This window comes from Pseudophryne corroboree, chromosome 11, assembly GCF_028390025.1.
Source record: "Pseudophryne corroboree isolate aPseCor3 chromosome 11, aPseCor3.hap2, whole genome shotgun sequence".
Classification (NCBI taxonomy): Eukaryota; Metazoa; Chordata; class Amphibia; order Anura; family Myobatrachidae; genus Pseudophryne; species Pseudophryne corroboree.
This window is the reverse complement of record NC_086454.1, coordinates 183758683-183778124: the sequence shown is the minus strand read 5'-3', so window position 1 is coordinate 183778124 and position 19442 is coordinate 183758683. Positions and strand designations below refer to the sequence as shown.

At 47.3% G+C, this 19442-nt stretch overlaps 1 protein-coding gene across 2 annotated transcripts in view; it reads right to left on the bottom strand.

Annotated features, from left to right (window-relative positions):
• LOC134969293 (serine/threonine-protein kinase D1-like) overlaps positions 1-19442 on the bottom strand; it is a 302224-nt gene that overhangs the window by 270860 nt on the left and 11922 nt on the right. The window lies entirely within an intron of this gene.

Genomic DNA, 19442 nt, shown 5'->3' with positions numbered 1-19442 from the left:
TGTACACGGACGTCAGAAAAAGACTCACCAGTGTCCTAAAAAATGCAGTTGTACCCAATGTCCACTTAACCACGGACATGTGGACAAGTGGAGCAGGGCAGGGTCAGGACTATATGAATGTGACAGCCCACTGGGTAGATGTATGGACTCCCGCCGCAAGAACAGCAGCGGCGGCACCAGTAGCAGCATCTCGCAAACACCAACTCTTTCCTAGGCAGGCTACGCTTTGTATCACCGCTTTCCAGAATACGCACACAGCTGAAAACCTCTTACGGCAACTGAGGAAGATCATCGCGGAATGGCTTACCCCAATTGGACTCTCCTGTGGATTTGTGGCATCGGACAACGCCAGCAATATTGTGTGTGCATTAAATATGGGCAAATTCCAGCACGTCCCATGTTTTGCACATACCTTGAATTTGGTGGTGCAGAATTTTTTAAAAAACGACAGGGGCGTGCAAGAGATGCTGTCGGTGGCCAGAAGAATTGCGGGACACTTTCGGCGTACAGGCACCACGTACAGAAGACTGGAGCACCACCAAAAACTACTGAACCTGCCCTGCCATCATCTGAAGCAAGAAGTGGTAACGAGGTGGAATTCAACCCTCTATATGCTTCAGAGGTTGGAGGAGCAGCAAAAGGCCATTCAAGCCTATACAATTGAGCACGATATAGGAGGTGGAATGCACCTGTCTCAAGTGCAGTGGAGAATGATTTCAACGTTGTGCAAGGTTCTGATGCCCTTTGAACTTGCCACACGTGAAGTCAGTTCAGACACTGCCAGCCTGAGTCAGGTCATTCCCCTCATCAGGCTTTTGCAGAAGAAGCTGGAGGCATTGAAGAAGGAGCTAAAAGGGAGCGATTCCGCTAGGCATGTGGGACTTGTGGATGCAGCCCTTAATTCGCTTAACAAGGATTCACGGGTGGTCAATCTGTTGAAATCAGAGCACTACATTTTGGCCACCGTGCTCGATCCTAGATTTAAAGCCTACCTTGGATCTCTCTTTCCGGCAGACACAAGTCTGCTGGGGTTGAAAGACCTGCTGGTGACAAAATTGTCAAGTCAAGCGGAACGCGACCTGTCAACATCTCCTCCTTCACATTCTCCCGCAACTGGGGGTGCGAGGAAAAGGCTCAGAATTCCGAGCCCACCCGCTGGCGGTGATGCAGGGCAGTCTGGAGCGACTGCTGATGCTGACATCTGGTCCGGACTGAAGGAGCTGACAACGATTACGGACATGTCGTCTACTGTCACTGCATATGATTCTCTCAACATTGATAGAATGGTGGAGGATTATATGAGTGACCGCATCCAAGTAGGCACGTCACACAGTCCGTACTTATACTGGCAGGAAAAAGAGGCAATTTGGAGGCCCTTGCACAAACTGGCTTTATTCTACCTAAGTTGCCCTCCCACAAGTGTGTACTCCGAAAGAGTGTTTAGTGCCGCCGCTCACCTTGTCAGCAATCGGCGTACGAGGTTACATCCAGAAAATGTGGAGAAGATGATGTTCATTAAAATGAATTATAATCAATTCCTCCGCGGAGACATTGACCAGCAGCAATTGCCTCCACAAAGTACACAGGGAGCTGAGATGGTGGATTCCAGTGGGGACGAATTGATAATCTGTGAGGAGGGGGATGTACACGGTGATATATCGGAGGGTGAAGATGAGGTGGACATCTTGCCTCTGTAGAGCCAGTTTGTGCAAGGAGAGATTAATTGCTTCTTTTTTGGGGGGGGTCCAAACCAACCCGTCATATCAGTCACAGTCGTGTGGCAGACCCTGTCACTGAAATGATGGGTTGGTTAAAGTGTGCATGTCCTGTTTTGTTTATACAACATAAGGGTGGGTGGGAGGGCCCAAGGACAATTCCATCTTGCACCTCTTTTTTCTTTTCTTTTTCTTTGCATCATGTGCTGATTGGGGAGGGTTTTTTGGAAGGGACATCCTGCGTGACACTGCAGTGCCACTCCTAGATGGGCCCGGTGTTTGTGTCGGCCACTAGGGTCGCTAATCTTACTCACACAGTCAGCTACCTCATTGCGCCTCTTTTTTTCTTTGCGTCATGTGCTGTTTGGGGAGGGTTTTTTGGAAGGGACATCCTGCGTGACACTGCAGTGCCACTCCTAGATGGGCCCGGTGTTTGTGTCGGCCACTAGGGTCGCTAATCTTACTCACACAGCTACCTCATTGCGCCTCTTTTTTTCTTTGCGTCATGTGCTGTTTGGGGAGGGTTTTTTGGAAGGGACATCCTGCGTGACACTGCAGTGCCACTCCTAGATGGGCCCGGTGTTTGTGTCGGCCACTAGGGTCGCTAATCTTACTCACACAGCTACCTCATTGCGCCTCTTTTTTTCTTTGCGTCATGTGCTGTTTGGGGAGGGTTTTTTGGAAGGGCCATCCTGCGTGACACTGCAGTGCCACTCCTAGATGGGCCCGGTGTTTGTGTCGGCTACTAGGGTCGCTAATCTTACTCACACAGCTACCTCATTGCGCCTCTTTTTTTCTTTGCGTCATGTGCTGTTTGGGGAGGGTTTTTTGGAAGGGACATCCTGCGTGACACTGCAGTGCCACTCCTAGATGGGCCCGGTGTTTGTGTCGGCCACTAGGGTCGCTTATCTTACTCACACAGTGACCTCGGTGCAAATTTTAGGACTAAAAATAATATTGTGAGGTGTGAGGTATTCAGAATAGACTGAAAATGAGTGTAAATTATGGTTTTTGAGGTTAATAATACTTTGGGATCAAAATGACCCCCAAATTCTATGATTTAAGCTGTTTTTTAGTGTTTTTTGAAAAAAACACCCGAATCCAAAACACACCAGAATCCGACAAAAAAAATTCGGTGAGGTTTTGCCAAAACGCGTTCGAACCCAAAACACGGCCGCGGAACCGAACCCAAAACCAAAACACAAAACCCGAAAAATTTCAGGCGCTCATCTCTAATTTTTTCGACTGTCAAGCGCAACCTGGTTTTTGTTGTTCATATTGCATTTCCTAGGGATTGGCTTTCCCCTTTTCCAGCTGCTGCTGACAATCGTTTACACCACCATTCACCGAGCACTCAGCCTACTTGTTCTGTGAGTAGTAAAACACCTGACTTGAGGCGTTGCAGACTGTCAGTCACAAGGAGAGTATGTGACAGAACTGAGTACCAGAGAACTGAGAGGTGAGAGAGTGGTGCTTTTTCAGTCAGTAACAACCAGGGCATGTAGTAGCCAGCGTCAGTTACTCTTATCATCAGCTAAACACAGGTTTCCAGTCAGAAAGAGACTTTATCAGCCAATCAACTCAGCACCCAGAAGAGAGAGACTGAGTTATATGCAAATACAGAGTGCCACAGAGGTACTTAGGAGTGTTACTGAGGTGCCAGCGGCAGCTCCGTGTTTATTTATCTCTGTCAGGAGTAAAGGGAGAAGGTAGAAACTGTATAGCTCTTTTGCCTACCTAATCAGAAGCTGAACTGATGTGCTTATAGTAACCCACTGCAACTTGTTAGCTTATCTCCATGCCTGCGTTCTGTCCCTTGAACTGGGTGACTGCTTGCATAACTGTCCAGCAATTAGGCTGCATAATTTATTTGTAACTACTAAAGGAACAGTTATACAGCCTAGTGGACAAAAAGACTTCACCGAGAAGGAACATTTGCTTGTTTTAAGTGGTATTGTAGGCTCACTTTGCCATTGTCAGTACAACAGAAACATTATAGCGCTTTTGACTCTAAAAAGTGCTTCAGTTTATTAAGGCTTCAGCGGCCATTTTATGGACAGTAGTGACATAAAAGGAGCACTTGCTGCGCCTGACAAAAGGTGGGTACACACTGGTAGAGATATCTGCCGATCAATTGGTCGGCAGATATATCTATGGACGGATCGGGCATTGTGTTGAGCACACACACTGCCTGATCCGTCGGGGACTGACGTTATGAACTGGGTGGGCGTGTACACACGCCCGCCCAGTTCAGCTGTCATTCACTGCCGGCTGCCGCAGCATGTGTACGGGCGGTCGGCCAACCGCCTGTACACACACAGCAACGTGCCAATGTATTGGTAGATATATTGGCCGTCGGCTGTGCTGCGGGGCCGACGCGATACGTCTGTGAACAATGGAGTTCACAGATGTATCGCCTGTACACACTGGCCGACGGAGCCGCAATATATCGGCCGTTCAAGACAACGGCCGATATATCGGCCAGTGTGTACCCTCCTTAACACTTGAACTGCCACCTAGTGAACACAAGAAATATTGCTAAGGCTTATTCACATGATACTGCGGGGCATGTAAGAGTAGGATATTATATTTTAAAAAGTGTTTAACTGTGAAGCACAGCTCTGCCTAGGGTACAGCAGTGAAGTCTGGAAGAGGTCGTCGTCCACGTTACTGCAATATCAGGTATGGCCGACATCAGCACCGACACTCCACAACAACCTACTTACCTTACATGGGTAGTATCACACGATCAGGTCTGAATTAGGCCCTATGTACGCCGTGGTACTGGAAATCTATGTAAATGCCGCTGGAACTGGAATTTGCCCACCGGCAGCGTCTCTAATCGCCACTTGCGTACAAAGATGCACCATCAATCTTGTCCATTGCAACAAAGACCACTACACTGCCGATACAGCTATGTACAAGGACACACCCATGAAATGCTCACAACACACCTGCATTTAACTAGCCACCCCCATTACCTCCCATGAATGCACACTGACTGTCATGATTCTACGTCCAAATTCTCACTGCGCCAGCTATCAGTAATCAATGGCAGCACATGCAATGTGTGTCTCAGAACAAAATATTGCTCAAGTGGGCATTGCGACCTTTTCTGAATCAGGCCCTAAGCTTTAGCATGCATATCTCACTCTAGGTATAACACACAGAACAATGACAGCTCTTGTGTGTGTGCATGTTACATCTGCATTGGACAACAAACAAGTGATTATGTGGGAATAAGGTAGCATGTTGTAACATCTGAATTCTGGCACAAGAGTGCCACAGAGTCTCGCTGACCTTGGAAGTGCAGCCTCCCTTCCTTGGTTGGATGCCAGGGAATGTTAGTTAAAGTGAAAATAGCTTTTAATAAACAATAACTTGAACGCTGACAAGTGTGGTCCTTGGGTTTATTTCCTTCACCATTTTTTAAGTTTATCATTGTCAGAAGGGTGTATGCTGGACTTGGAACAGGAGGCTGGGTCATACGCAAGTACTCTCACTATTATATATTAGCTAGGCACACAAGGTTGTTGCCTGTGCCAATGTTTATCATACAGTCTACTAAATCTTCCAGGTTCTTGACCCTACACAAAGAAACAGCAACACTTTCAGGCCTTGTATCAGTCATTTTTATGTTTTCATTCGCATCGCATTGCAAAACAAAGCTTTTTCTTACCATTTAAAGATCATTGGAGGTAAATGTAGGATAGTCCAGTGTATTTTGTATGCGATATACACATCAATGTGTGGAAATGCAGCTCACCCAGATGCTAATAAAGGAAATGGCTTTGGTGTCATTGGGGGCAATGGGACAGACGCGGAGATGCCTGTACTTCTGTTCTGTGGACGGATCTTGTGCTTTTAACACTGCCCATGCTCCATGTCTGAGTGTATGAAACTATGGTGGTCATTCCGAGTTGTTCGCTCGTTGCCGTTTTTCGCAATGCAGCGATTAGGTGGAAAATGCGCATGGTACTAAGCATGCGCTACGTTATTTTACACAAAACTTAGTAGATTTGCTGGTGTTCGTGCAGCGCTTTTCAGTCGCACTGCTGATCGGTGAGTGATTGACAGGAAAGGGGCGTTTCTGGGTGGTAAATGAGCGTTTTCCGGGCGTGTGCTAAATAACGCAGGCGTGCCAGGTAAAAACGCAGGAGTGGCAGGAGAAACGGGGGAGTGGCTGGCACAACGCAGGGCGTGTTTGTGACGTCAAACCAGGAACTAAACGGACTGAGCTGATCGCAGTCTAGGAGTAGGTCTGGAACTACTCAGAAACTGCAGGGATTTATTTAGTAGCAGTTCTGCTAATCTTTCGTTCGCTATTCTGCTAAGCTAAGATACACTCCCAGAGGGCGGCAGCCTAGCGTGTGCAATGCTGCTAAAAGCAGCTAGCGAGCGAACAACTCGGAATGAGGGCCCATGGGCAATACAATATTGTACACAAATGAGTCATACCTGTATCTCCAATTAGGCCTGAATGGGTGTAACTGAGTGGCAATGGGGTGTTAGGAGCAGGATGCTTTCTGGGGGCCTGTTGTGGGCATGTAGCCAGAATTGGGGGCTATGTTGTGTATACCAAGAGACTGATCTGATTTCAGACAGATCTCTTGCACCTCGGATAGGATTGGTACAGTTGCATGTTTATAGCTACTTCAACAAGCTGATGGATGGGGGTAGTGAGGCTGCATAAATGCATTAACTATGCTTAAGGTAAGGTTAACATTTATTTCTGTATATACAATGTACAGTAGCTGACCTTCCGTTCAACTCAAAATCAGCCTCAGTAGGTACTTCAATGAAAAACTTAGCTAAACGCACGAAAGTACAAGGAAATAAAGCATTTGTCTTACAGGATGGGACCTGTACATCTTATTGACTAATGATTAATTAGCTTTCTTAATAAGCATAATATGGCCAGTAATTAAATTTTTGGGGTGATAGTCTACAAAATGCAGAATAATGGGTAAAAAGATGTGGGCTGGTATATGTGGTTGTTGAAAGGACAGGTGTTTTTAAGCTTGCAGATGTTATTTAATCACTTGCCTGGCATGGTCACATCAGATGTGGACAGCAAGAAACGCCCACTGGGTGGCTGCTGGTAGATAATCTTCCAACAGCTGCTACTCTAAGAGGGACCTCCCTGCCCCCATGCTTCCTTGTTCCTTTCCCTAGTGCCTGCCATGCAGCCGATCACTGCTGGTGTAATCACCTTTCCTGTGTACACCCGGTGGCTGCAGAGAATACTGTTGCAATGTTCCAATAATAGTGTTCCCATTTATAAAAAAATAAAATAAAATCACGTTGGATACGTTTAACATAGATATTCGTAACCTAATTTCTGAGTGTTTTTTGGTACAAATATTAGCCAGTTAAGTGGTTAACACATTTTTAAAAGTTGTAAAAATGACACACACAAAAAATAAATCAACTGCACAGATATTATTATTCACGCCAAATTTTTCTAAAGCATTATTCTGCTGAAAAACACTTGCTATCTGTTGTTCTTTCACTGCTCTAAAAAAAAAAAAAAAAATTCAGCCATTTGACACCTTTTAAAGGAACCCAAAATACTTTGCTTTTGGCCAATAATAGATTTCTATACTGTTATCCAATATTAGGGTATCCGGTCTCTAGGTCGACAGTAACTAGGTCGATAGTAACCAGGTCGACATGTTTTAGGTCGACAGGTCGAAAGGTCGACATGAGTTTTTAAATTTTTTATTTTTTTTATTTTTTAATACTTAACGATCCACGCAGACTACGATTGGGAATAGTAACCTGTGCTGAGTGCAGCAGTAGCGGAGCGAGGCACCTTGCCCGAGGGGACATGGTGCACTAATTGGGGTACCCGGTCATTGTACGGAGAAAACGACACATTTTTTTTTATAAAACTCAGGTCGACCTGTCGACATAGGCACTGTCGACCTAGAAATCCCGTCGACCTAGTTACAGTCGACCGATAGTGGTCGACCTAGTTACTGTCGACCCTCCATACCACACCCCAATATCAGATGCACTTTCCTGGAGTACAGGCTAATTTCCGCATTTTTCCCACGCTTAATGCAGGTATTAAAAGCAAGTCTTACAGTGCTACCGTCGGGATAAGTAATTTCCAAATTATTTGTGCATTAAGCGGGAGCACACATACACGCAGTAAATGAAATTACAGTGCAATAAGCAAACATTTTGCAGTAGCTACTTGGATCTGTACCTAAGCAGCAGTCAGATCTTACCCATATATCAAATTAGCCATTTATTTCACAAATACATCTACAAATATCTACCATCTTTCTATGGGGGTGATTCAGACCTGATCCCTGGGCTGCAAACTTTGATGTCTTGCGTTCAGATAGTTGCCGCCTCCAGGGTGCATGTAAATTCGCCGTGCAAGTGTGCGATCCCATGCGCACGCCAAGCTGCAAAAATCCACTGTGTAGAGTCTATGCGCAGCCCAGGACATACTCCTACAGTGCGATGCAAAGAGGCTAATCGGGGCTGAAGCTGACGTCAGACCCCCCGGAAAACTCTTGGGCACGCCTGTTTTTTTCCAGTCACTCCCAATAAACACTCAGTTACCACCCACAAACGGCTTCCTCCTGTCAATCATCTTGTGAACACCCGTGCAATCGGAATTTTCGCACTATCCCGCCGCTGACCGGTGATGCCCTTTATCGTGGTCCGACGCGCGTGTGCATTGCGGTGCATACGCATGCTCAGTTATGACCTGATCGCCCGCTGTGCGAAAATGCACAGTAGCAATCAGGTCTGAATCATCCCCAAAGTCCTATCCTTGCAGGAGGAAGAGTTAGCAGCCAAATTACTGCTTTAAAAATGAATGTCAGCTACTAAGTTATAAGCTTCATAATCTGTAACTAAAAAGTTAAATATGTCACAAATTGGGGTGTAAAGGTGGGTACAAACTATGCAATATGCTCCATGAGCGATATCGCGTAGTGTTTCTCCTCCACTCCCAGGCCGCAGACATAGTGCATACACAATGCAAGCGATATTGCACAGTGATGTCATGCTGCAGCCGTCCCGAACATGCAGCTTCTGACAATATAGTCAGCTGAGCTGCATGTACAGCCGACAGCGGGGGTCGTTAACGACCCCCAGGAGCGCGCATTGGGGATAGCTCATTGCATACACACTCAGGAGGGTAAAAACAGTGTATGCGCCTATAGTCTTACACACTATACTTGGCGCAGTCATATCATTGCTGTCCGCAAATCTCCAGGCCCATCACAGCAGTCATGCTGCTTCCAGGCTTGTTTGTAAACAAATCACCAGGCAGCATGGGCGCAGCTATTTTTGGATTTCTCCATGTGATTTACTAACCCAATCCCTACACTACAGCAGCAGTCACATGACTTCAGCAATCCATGAACATTTACTGCTGCCTATTTAAACCTGCTCTTGCCTGTTACTCATTGTCAGCACAACACCTTCCTTCTGGGATAGTTCCTAGTCTCCAAGCCTCAGTACTCCTATACGGTTTCCTGTTCCAGATATCCGCTGACAGTATCCTACAAGACGTTTCCTGCTGTTTGTTCATTTATCAGTGATGCCGTATTCTATTCAGCTTCCTAACCCCTGCTGCACCAGCCACCATAGCCAGTCCAAGTGGCTGATGTTTACAGAGGCGTCATAACAGGGGGGGCAAGGGGGCAGCATGCTTCCCCCCAAACATGTAAGAGGCACAGGCGCTGGGGAGGGGTAGTGCTTACCTCCGGATCCCCGCTGAAACTCCTACTTTAAAAAGCCTGCCGCCGGTGCCGCAGCGTGCTGCCCCCTGTCCTGTCCGGTTCTTCACTGATGCATTACTGGGAGGAGGCGGGGATGTCCCAGCAGGCCCAGCATGGTCACGCCTCCTCCCAGTAATGCATCACTGAAGAGCCGAACAGGACACAGGACATGGGATAGCATGCTGCAGTGCGGGGAAGGGGGGGTTGGTGATTCGGGGGGGGGGGGAGGGCTGGGGGGCTTAGGTCAGTCATCTGGATTTCTGCTACTTGGAACAGCAACCTCAGTTCATCATCTGCAGCTGTTTACCATCTATTGTGCCTTTCCGCCATGCCATCTGCTGTGGATATACACATTTTCTACTAGTAATGCTTACAGAGACTTCTGTTCTGTCCCTGTGGCCACTCCACAAGTCATGTTACATTTGGCTTCCCCATTCTGTGTTCCCTACTAAGGACTGTTGTGACCGGATGCGCCTAGCTGACCGCGACAAGCGATCACAGACTTGGTTTTGGGTCTCATGGGACCTGGCCAATAGGGGATTCCCTTTTACTGTCAGTAACCCCCTGTTAATGACTCCACCCACTATGCAGTGGTCGGGTATGGTGCTGCCACCACCAGGTCCTACCACTGGCCCTGGAACCGCTTGTTGCTGTGCATCAATAGAGATGCTGCTGCCACACCTCCTGACTGGCGTCAATTGACACCCACTGATCACTGAACTGGACGAGGTCTTGCACGGTAGCTGGCAGAGGGCAGAGCTTGTTAATTGCAGGATATAGATGCACTTGTTGTAAAGGTAAGATGTTTATTGCTCAAAAATTCCTAAAAAAGACTAAGGACCTTATTCAGTAAGGATTGCAATTTTTGCTAAAAAGCAGTTGCTGCGAGCAAATAGTTGCCGCCCTGAAATAGAAAACAAAATGGCCACTGCAGAAATTGCGAATGCATCGCAATATGCAGGCTGATCGCAAAATCATACGCAATTACCGGAACATCAAAGATTTTTCCTATCTGCGCCAGGCAAGGTCATCCACAATTCTTAAGACATAAGAGCCTGGAAGTGGTTATTGCTGACGTCAGAGGACCTCCTTAAAATCACCTGGGCATGCCTTCGTTTTTTCAGACACACCCAGAAAATGGCAGGTTTCTGCCCAGAAATGCCAGCTTCCTGTCAGTCAGACAGTGGCTGCATTGCAATCAAAATGTGTACGCAATTTCTGACGCTATTTTTGCTCGCTGCGCATGCGTAGCCGTTCGATTAATTTTGCAATCCTGTTTATTACAGTCCTGCTTAAGGAACCCATTGTTCTATTCCACCCCGCAGGATACAAGGAAATGGAATGAAATGTAATTATACAATTTAATTTCTATTCATGTCACACATTCAAACAGACAGCACATATATTTGTGATGTTTTAAACACAGATCGATATAGCTGGTTTTCATGGGGGGCTAAGGGGGCATGCGCCCCGGGTGCATGAATTGAGGGGGTGCCGAGGAGTTACAGAGGAACAGGGTTTTTTTTGTTTTGTTTTGGAGGGGGGGGGGGGGGTGTTTACCAGCAGTGCTGTGCTGCTCCAGTGAGACAGCAGACTGCTCCCGGGGCAATGTCTCTGAACCACCTGTCTGCCCACAGTTGGCTCCGATGCTGTGTGGATGAGCTCCAGTACCTGGGATCTCTCCTATGTCAGCTACAGTCTTAGACTCTCTTCTTTGCCATGCAGTGCTGCGACTAGCATGCAATGAACTGTGCAAGCTATAGAAGTGAGCTGTTGTTGCTGTGATTTTAAGAAGGCTATGATCCCTGCTGCCTGGCCAGCACCGACCGATAACAAGCTGCCGCCTACACACCATTGAGCAGACAAGCTGTAGCAGTGCCGTAACTAGGCATTTTAGCGCTGTGTGCAAGAAACGACAGTGGCGCCCTCCCCCATGTAAAATAAAGGCAGTGCGCGTCGTAGGCGCGCAAAAATTTTATAGGTGCGTGGCTTCACGGGGAAGGGGCATGGCCACAAAATAATAGCAATTCATACTACGGTGCACAGTAGTCTACATTATTCAAATTACGCTGCACAGTAGCGCCACTACACCAGGTAGAGCCCCTTTTATACATTACAGCAGACAGCGTCCCCCTTTTTACACATTACAGCAGACAGTCCCCCTTTTTACACATTGCGGCAGCCAGTCCCCCTTTTTACACATTGCGGCAGTCAGGCCCCTTCTTTACACATTGCGGCAGCCAGTCCCCCTTTTTACACATTGCGGCAGCCAGTCCCCCTTTTTACATATTGCGGCAGCCAGGCCCCCTTTTTACACATTACGGCAGCCAGGCCCCCTTTTTACACATTGCGGCAGCCAGGCCCCCTCTTTACACATTGCGGCAGCCAGTCCCCCTTTTTACACATTGCGGCAGCCAGGCCCCCTTTTTATACATTGCGGCAGCCAGGCCCCCTTTTTATACATTGCGTCAGCCAGGACCCCTTTTTACACATTGCGGCAGCCAGGCCCCCTTTTTACACATTGCGGCAGACGATGTCCCCCTGAGAGAGAGAGAGAGAGAGAGAGGGATATACTTACCTTCTCCCCGCTGACAGGCTCCTCGTGCTGGCATCTCCCTCTCGGTGCAGGCAGTGAGGTGAGAAGGAGGAGGAGGAGGAAGGGGGATTGGAGCCGCAGCAGCGCTATTTGATTGGTAGTAAGCGCCGCTGCAGCATCCCCCTCTCCTTCCGTATTGGTTGCCTGGCGCTGCTGTGGATGCTGGGATGAAGGAACCGCATCCCAGCATCCATAGCAGCGCCGGGCAGCCAATACAGAAGGAGAGGGGGGTGCTGCAGCGGCGCTTACTACCAATCAAATAGCGCTGCTGCGGCTCCCTGCTCCCCCTCCCTCCTCCTCCTTGAACGCTGCCCGGCGCTGGTCTCTTCTCCCTCCAGCGCGGCGCACGGCGCACACAGCAGCCAGAGGCGGCATGTAATGAGTCAATTTGACTCATTACATGCCGCTGGCCGTTGCGCCCTCAGGGCTACTGCGCTGTGTGCCAAGCCCACTTGGCACACACGTAGTTACGGCCCTGCGCTGTAGTGTAGTGATGTAGTTCAGTATGTAGGGGATGTTGTACGATTGACGTAATGCAGTGGATATGGGAATGTAGTGCAGTGATATAGTGCAATGTATGGGGACATACAGGGGGGCATGTAGTGGAACACGCTGCTGGTGGGGCATGTGACGCTTAGGGCAGGCATGTCCAAACTGCGGCCCTCCAGCTGTTGTGAAACTACATATCCCAGCATACCCTGACACAGTTTTGCTGTCAGAGAATGCTAAAACAGTGTCAGGACATGCTGGGATGTGTAGTTTCTCAACAGCTGGAGGGACACAGTTTGGACATGCCTGGCTTAGGGCATTTGGGGCACATAGGGGAATATTGTCCAATAGTATCCCCTTTTTTTATTTTTTTTTATAAAATGATTATTTTAGTCTGACAGTGTTTGCATGTTTTTATTTTATTTTATTTATTTTATTTTATTTATTTTTTGGAAGGGGGGGGGCAAATTACCGACTTGCCCCGGGGTGACGAAAATCCTAGTTACGGCCCTGTTTTAAGGAATTTTGGGCCCGTAGCTCATTTTTTTTGTATTTTTAGGCTTCAAATGACTTATGGTGTTGGCGGTCACACAGTAGGGATCTCATTAATACCCCTTTCAGACTAAAAACCGGGTCCAACCTGGGTTATTGAACACGGTTTCAAGTTGTTTGTAACCGCAATTACACCGCAGGCTGGACCTAGGTTATTGCGGGGTCATCTCTTTGTCTGTACTTTGTAGATGATATCGTCTCCAATCGCCAGTCATCCAGCTATCTGCTACTTTTAGCACCAACTGGGTCGGATAACCTGGATCGTTCAATCACACTGCAGACTACTCGAGTTGGTCCTGGGATCGTCCCGGGTAGACCCTTTCACACGAAGCCAGGACCCGGGTTGCCCCTGCAATATCCCTGGTCAGAGGGTCAGTGTGAAAGGGGTATAAATTAACTGGATACCTCAGAGTGGAGCAAGAATTGGGAGCAGTACGGGTGGCAGGTATGCCCCCAGCTGCCACACTTGCTATCCCAATAATTACGTCCGTTACGACTGAAGGACAATTCCCACACATACAGCTACGGTCTAGCAGTACTTTCACCAAGTGTTTAAATATTCCTCTTCCTTGTCGGGTACTGGACTATGAATTTTGAAGCAGTTGCACCTGGCAAAATTAAAATTCCAAATGTATATTTTTTTTGAGAATTCAACCATAAGATCGCTACCAAATAATACATTTATAACATCCAGCAGTAAAATGGGCAATATTTCATGTACTGTATATCTCCTTTTTCAGTCCACTCAGACAGTTGGTAGACTACATAGGCTTGGTTCTATTGCAGCAGAAGTGTAGAAGGATCCTGGTGTGGGGTTCATTTCTTCACAATGCTCCACAACAGGGTTACAGATTAATACCCCTTTTCCACTAGCTCTAAAAACACAGGTAAATGCGCAGGGGCGCGCATTTACTCATGTTTTTTCTTGCGGAAACGGCCCCCCCTTCAAATTCACGGATCAAGTGATCCGGGAATCCTACCCGGGTAGCTTGCCGGGTTGAACACGTGTTCAACCCGGTAAGCTGTGTAGTGTGAACGGAAGCCGTGTCAATGCGACACGGCTCCCGTTCACAGTGTATGGAAGGGCGGCGCTGGGAGATCATGTGATCTCCCAGCGCCGCCCCTACCACGTCAGCAGCAGCGTCACCAACCCGGCAATATGCCGGGTTGGTGGAGCTAGTGTAGAAGGGGGCTGTAGCACGGGTCGCAGCCGTGTCAGGCTCCCGGCTGCGACCCGTGCTACAGGTGGAAAAGGGGTATAAGTAGGATCTTTTCAGATTATTCAACAGCAGCCATTTTGTACATGACGTAATAGCCAGGAATTCAAGTTGTCGATGAAGGGAGTGTGTAAGTATAGTGTAAGCGCAGTGATGAGTGATAACAAGTCGTCAATCAGAGAGGCCATTGCAATTGCTGGAATTAAGATTAGAACTCCATATTGAGTGGACCCTGAGCGCAGTAACCAGTCTACATAAACAGTTTTACATTTCGTCTGAATGGTGACTTCACAGCACAGTTGTGGACAGGATTTCTGTGCTCTTCCCCCAGTGGTAGGAAATTGCATGTGGAAGAGGAGGCGAAGGCTGGAAAAAGAGGGAATCAGTAATAGTGAAACTACATTAAAATAAACTGTGTACTTATATCATTTTTCTCCCTATTCAGTCTAGTAAATTGTTCTTATAGCTCTCGCAGTAGGGAAATGTATAACGGAATTGAAAAAGCACACACATACTGCAACTTTTTGTAGACATTATTTACTGCACCATAAACTATCAAATCAATGGTTTTATGTTTCTGACAAGTGTGAGGGTTGGTAGGAAATGAACCAACACACATAGGTTAATACTACACCAATTACCCTAATTCAAGTTCCATTTCTGTGTATGCTGTGAACTCTGTGTGTATACAGCAATATTACCCCCTCCTTATTTTCTGCACTCACCGGGGTATATTTACTAAGGTCCCGATTTTGACCGAGATGCCGTTTTTTCATCAAAGTGTCATCTCGGTAATTTACCAAGCAATAATCACGGCAGTGATGAGGGCATTCGTAATTTTTTGGAAGTCCAACAAAAAAATACGAATGAATACACCATCGGTCAAAACGCGGCTGTTTAAGTATGAATCTCGGTAATTTACTAAGAAGTGCAAAGCAAAAAAAAAACAAACACTGCCGTGAAAAATTACAACTTGTAAAAAAGTGCTAAAAAAAAACAGACCTGCTTTTTTAATCCGTGATTGTATAGGCATGCAGGGATCCATGAGATCCGTGCATGTATATCAGTGGGAAGGGGTGGGAAAGTGGTTATTTTCTTTAAAAAAATTGCGTGGGGTCCCCCCTCCTAAGCATAACCAGCCTCGGGCTCTTTGAGCCGATCCTGGTTGCAGAAATATGGGGAAAAAATTGACAGGGGTTCCCCCATATTTAAGCAACCAGCATCGGGCTCTGCGCCTGGTCCTGGTTCCAAAAATACGGGGGACAAAAAGAGTAGGGGTCCCCCGTATTTTTAAAACCAGCACCGGGCTCCACTAGCTGGACAGATAATGCCACAGCCGGGGGTCACTTTTATATAGTGCCCTGCGGCCGTGGCATCAAAAATCCAACTAGTCACCACTGGCCGGGGTACCCTGGGGGAGTGGGGACCCCTTCAATCAAGGGGTCGTCCCCCCCCAGCCACCCAAGGGCCAGGGGTGCCTAGTTGGATTTTTGATGCCACGGCCGCAGGGCACTATATAAAAGTGACCCCCGGCTGTGGCATTATCTGTCCAGCTAGTGGAGCCCGGTGCTGGTTTTAAAAATACGGGGGACCCCTACTCTTTTTGGTAGGTGTTTAACAATTTTTCATTTAATATTTAATAAATTTCAACAATTTCAGTTTTTTCAAAAACTATAAATAGCTTTCTATGTCCCCAAACAAGTTACCCCTGATGAAGTCAAACAGACGAAACGCACTGTGTTTATCAGCTCTAAATCGGTAATCCAGTTGATGATAACGCTCCCTTGTGTTGAGCTCACACCTTGCTAAGGTAAGGGAGTCTATACACCTATATCACCTACTGGATATTTATGGAACTATCAAAAATCTTTATGTACGATATTCTGTAAGACCTTTTGTATAAGGCTTTTTATGAATATGTTGCTATTCTGCCATCAAATAATTTTATTCTAATTGGCCTTGGGCCATTTGTTTGTGTGACTTTTTGGTGAGGGGTTATCCACTGCAGGAACCCAGAAAACCTTGTCTTCTGCAGTATAAGATATATCCACTTGGAAGGACTTCCGTTTAATCTATACAATCATTATAGCGCACTCGGGAATTGTTTTTTCTGTCTTATGTAAATTTGAGATTTGGCAACAGAGATCTCACATGTAGTGCTGCTTTTCACTTTGGGCGCAAGATAAGGATATTTTCTGTGTTTTATATATATATATATATATGTCCCAACAGATTAAGGGGGTGTGGGTGAATTAGCAAGTTTTGGAGAGAGGTATAGTGCAGCAAATAACCAGCTTATGTTGGGCATATACTGTTCATTTATCAGCCCGATCAGCTGCTAATCAGCTGATCAGACCAATAATTGAACAGTGCATTGCTGCAACTGGGATGCGGTCAAGATCCTGCCGGACGGAATCCCAGCGGTCGAAATACCGACACCGGGATCCCGACCGGCACAATTATTTCTCCCCATTAGGCAGCACAGTCAAGTTTTGCTGGGTAGGTCCCGCTGTCCAAACAGTCAACCTCTATGGGGTCAATCCAATTAGCCGCAGTTTATAGTGGCCTGAAATTGCTCAAAAGTGCTCGCTGCCCCATAGGGGAGAGAGCAATTTTGAGCAAATTCAGGCAGAAACCAGGCTGCAAAGGGTGCGAGATCAGGAGCCATTGCTGTCGTTTAAACGCAGCTGCAACGGCACTTTGCACCCTTCGCGGCTAATTGGATTGACCCCTATGTCTCAACTGTTGACAACTTCACCCTTACTGTCGGAATATTGGAAGGTATGACCCTATCACCGCAGCCCTGCACAGCACACCATGGCAACAGTGAATGGGTGCTTTGAGCAAATGCATGTGACTTTTTAGTAGAGATGAGTGGGTTCGGTTCACAGAGAACCGAACCCCCGAACCTAGGGGATCTGGGGCCATCCAAGCCACAGCTCGGATGTCCCTGCCTGCCCCAGATCCCCAATCGAGGCAAAACCTCAGGATTCCACTGTCAGATCCTGAGGTTTTGCCTCGGATGCTGGTCTCCATAGTAACCTATGGAAAGCCACTAATTGGCTGCGAGAGCTGTCTGTCATGGCTCTCAGCCAATCAGCGTTTCCCCATAGACTAAAATGGCCCCAAGATGGATGCCCCCACAGCACTAATCGCGCCGCCGCCCGCACTGCCAAAACCACTGCCCACACTGCCGACACTGCCGCCCGCTCTGCCAACCCCGCCGCCCGCACTGCCGACACTCCTGCACTGCTGACACTGCCGGCACCCCTGCACTGAGGACACTTCCAGCACTCCCATACTGCTGAAACTGCCAGCACCCCTGAACTCCTGCACTGAGGACACTTCCAGCACTTTCGCACTGCCGGCACCGCTGCACTGAGGACACTTCCGGCACTCCCACACTGCCGACACTGATGCATCCCTGAACTCCTGCACTGAGGATACCTCCAGCACTCCCGCATTGCTGACACTGCCGGCACCCCTGCACTGAGGACACTTCCGGCACTCCCACACTGCCGACACTGCCAAACCCCTGAACTCCTGCACTGAGTACACCTCCAGCACTCCCGCATTGCCGACACCGCCGGCACCCCTGCACTGAGGACTCTGCCAGCACTCCTGCACTGAGGACACATCTCTACTTTTTAGTGAAAGGGGTTTAGCTAGCGCTTCAGAAGCATCAGGCTAAAGCCCCCCACCCACACACACACTGAAACCCCGACCACGGCACTCTATGACCCTTTGTCCAGAACTTCAATAGATGGGTTAGCATGAATAAAAGAGGTGTTAGAGCAGGGGTTAGGACCATAGCATGTTACAACAGGCGTGGGGTACAGTACAGAACAGCAGCAGCTAAATCCAGACCAGCTTCTATCACATTACACTGTTCACCTAAATTAAATTAAATATGTATGTACTCTCCCAGCAGAGGAAATCCTTAAGATGTAAGTACAGTAACTGAGTCAATAAGCAGTATAGCACTGGCAGAACAGGGATGAACCCTAAATTGGCATAGAAGCTGCGTAGTTCTAGTTCGGGTAAAAAGTAGCATAAGTGGAGTTACCCTGTGAGGACTGTGGTCACATATAATGCTTTGGTGGTTTATTTTTCTCTTTTGCTTTTACATGCTGAACTGAAACCAAGTTACAGGAAACCTTTGTGGCTTTATATGCAAAAAAAAAAAAAAATAAAGCTTGTAAAACTAAGAGCATATACCTCCAGTGCATATAATAGCACAACACACACCTGAAACATTTTCACAAACCACAGCAACCAATCAGACAACTGCCTTCATTGTGCTAGACAAGAACAAGCTTATTTGGTTGCTGTGGTTCAATTCAAAAATATTGCAACTAAAATCAATGTTAGTAAATACATCTTTCTGTTTAAAACATACTTGCCTACTCTCCTGGAAGATGCGGGAGACTTCCGATTTTTCAAGTAGTGCCCTGCCCCCCAAAAAAGTAGGCAGATCTGCCACATCCCACCAGCTTTCTAGTGAAGCTGGCAGGATGGGGATATAATCATGGTACCGTATGTAGGGGGCAGGGATAAATTACAAGAGTCCCATCATTTTAGCTCCACCCCTCCCCGCAGAAGGGGAAATTGCTGCAATTTCCAGAGATGAGGAGGGCCCTAATGGAATAATACCAACCCTGTCCCCCAAAGTGGGCAGCAGCATCAAGTATGGTTATAAACATGCGGGGAAAACGTTGATTCACAGATGAAAAAAACATGTTCTAAATGCCACTAAGGCTGTTTGGGTCATGCGGGGGCTGGGGGAGTTGTCCTAAATAGGCTGTCTTACTTACCAGCCATGTGAACTGAAATTGCATTCATTGCTGCAAAAGTAGGATCTACATTCCCAGTAATTAGATATGATGAGCCACAGGAGCACCAGAACATGAGAACATGTAGGATGGGTGCTGGGGAAAACATACAATTGTTGGAGGGAGGTTTGGCCAGACCATAAAGGGGAATAATTAGCATAAGTAGCACTTATTAAGCTCTCAACCTTCGCTGTTCGTAGGCCAAGGCTTTATGTTCCAAATGCTATCTCCAGCCCTGATGATGCTATAACTCAACAACATATTCTTACCAAATTCTGCCAGAAAAGCACATT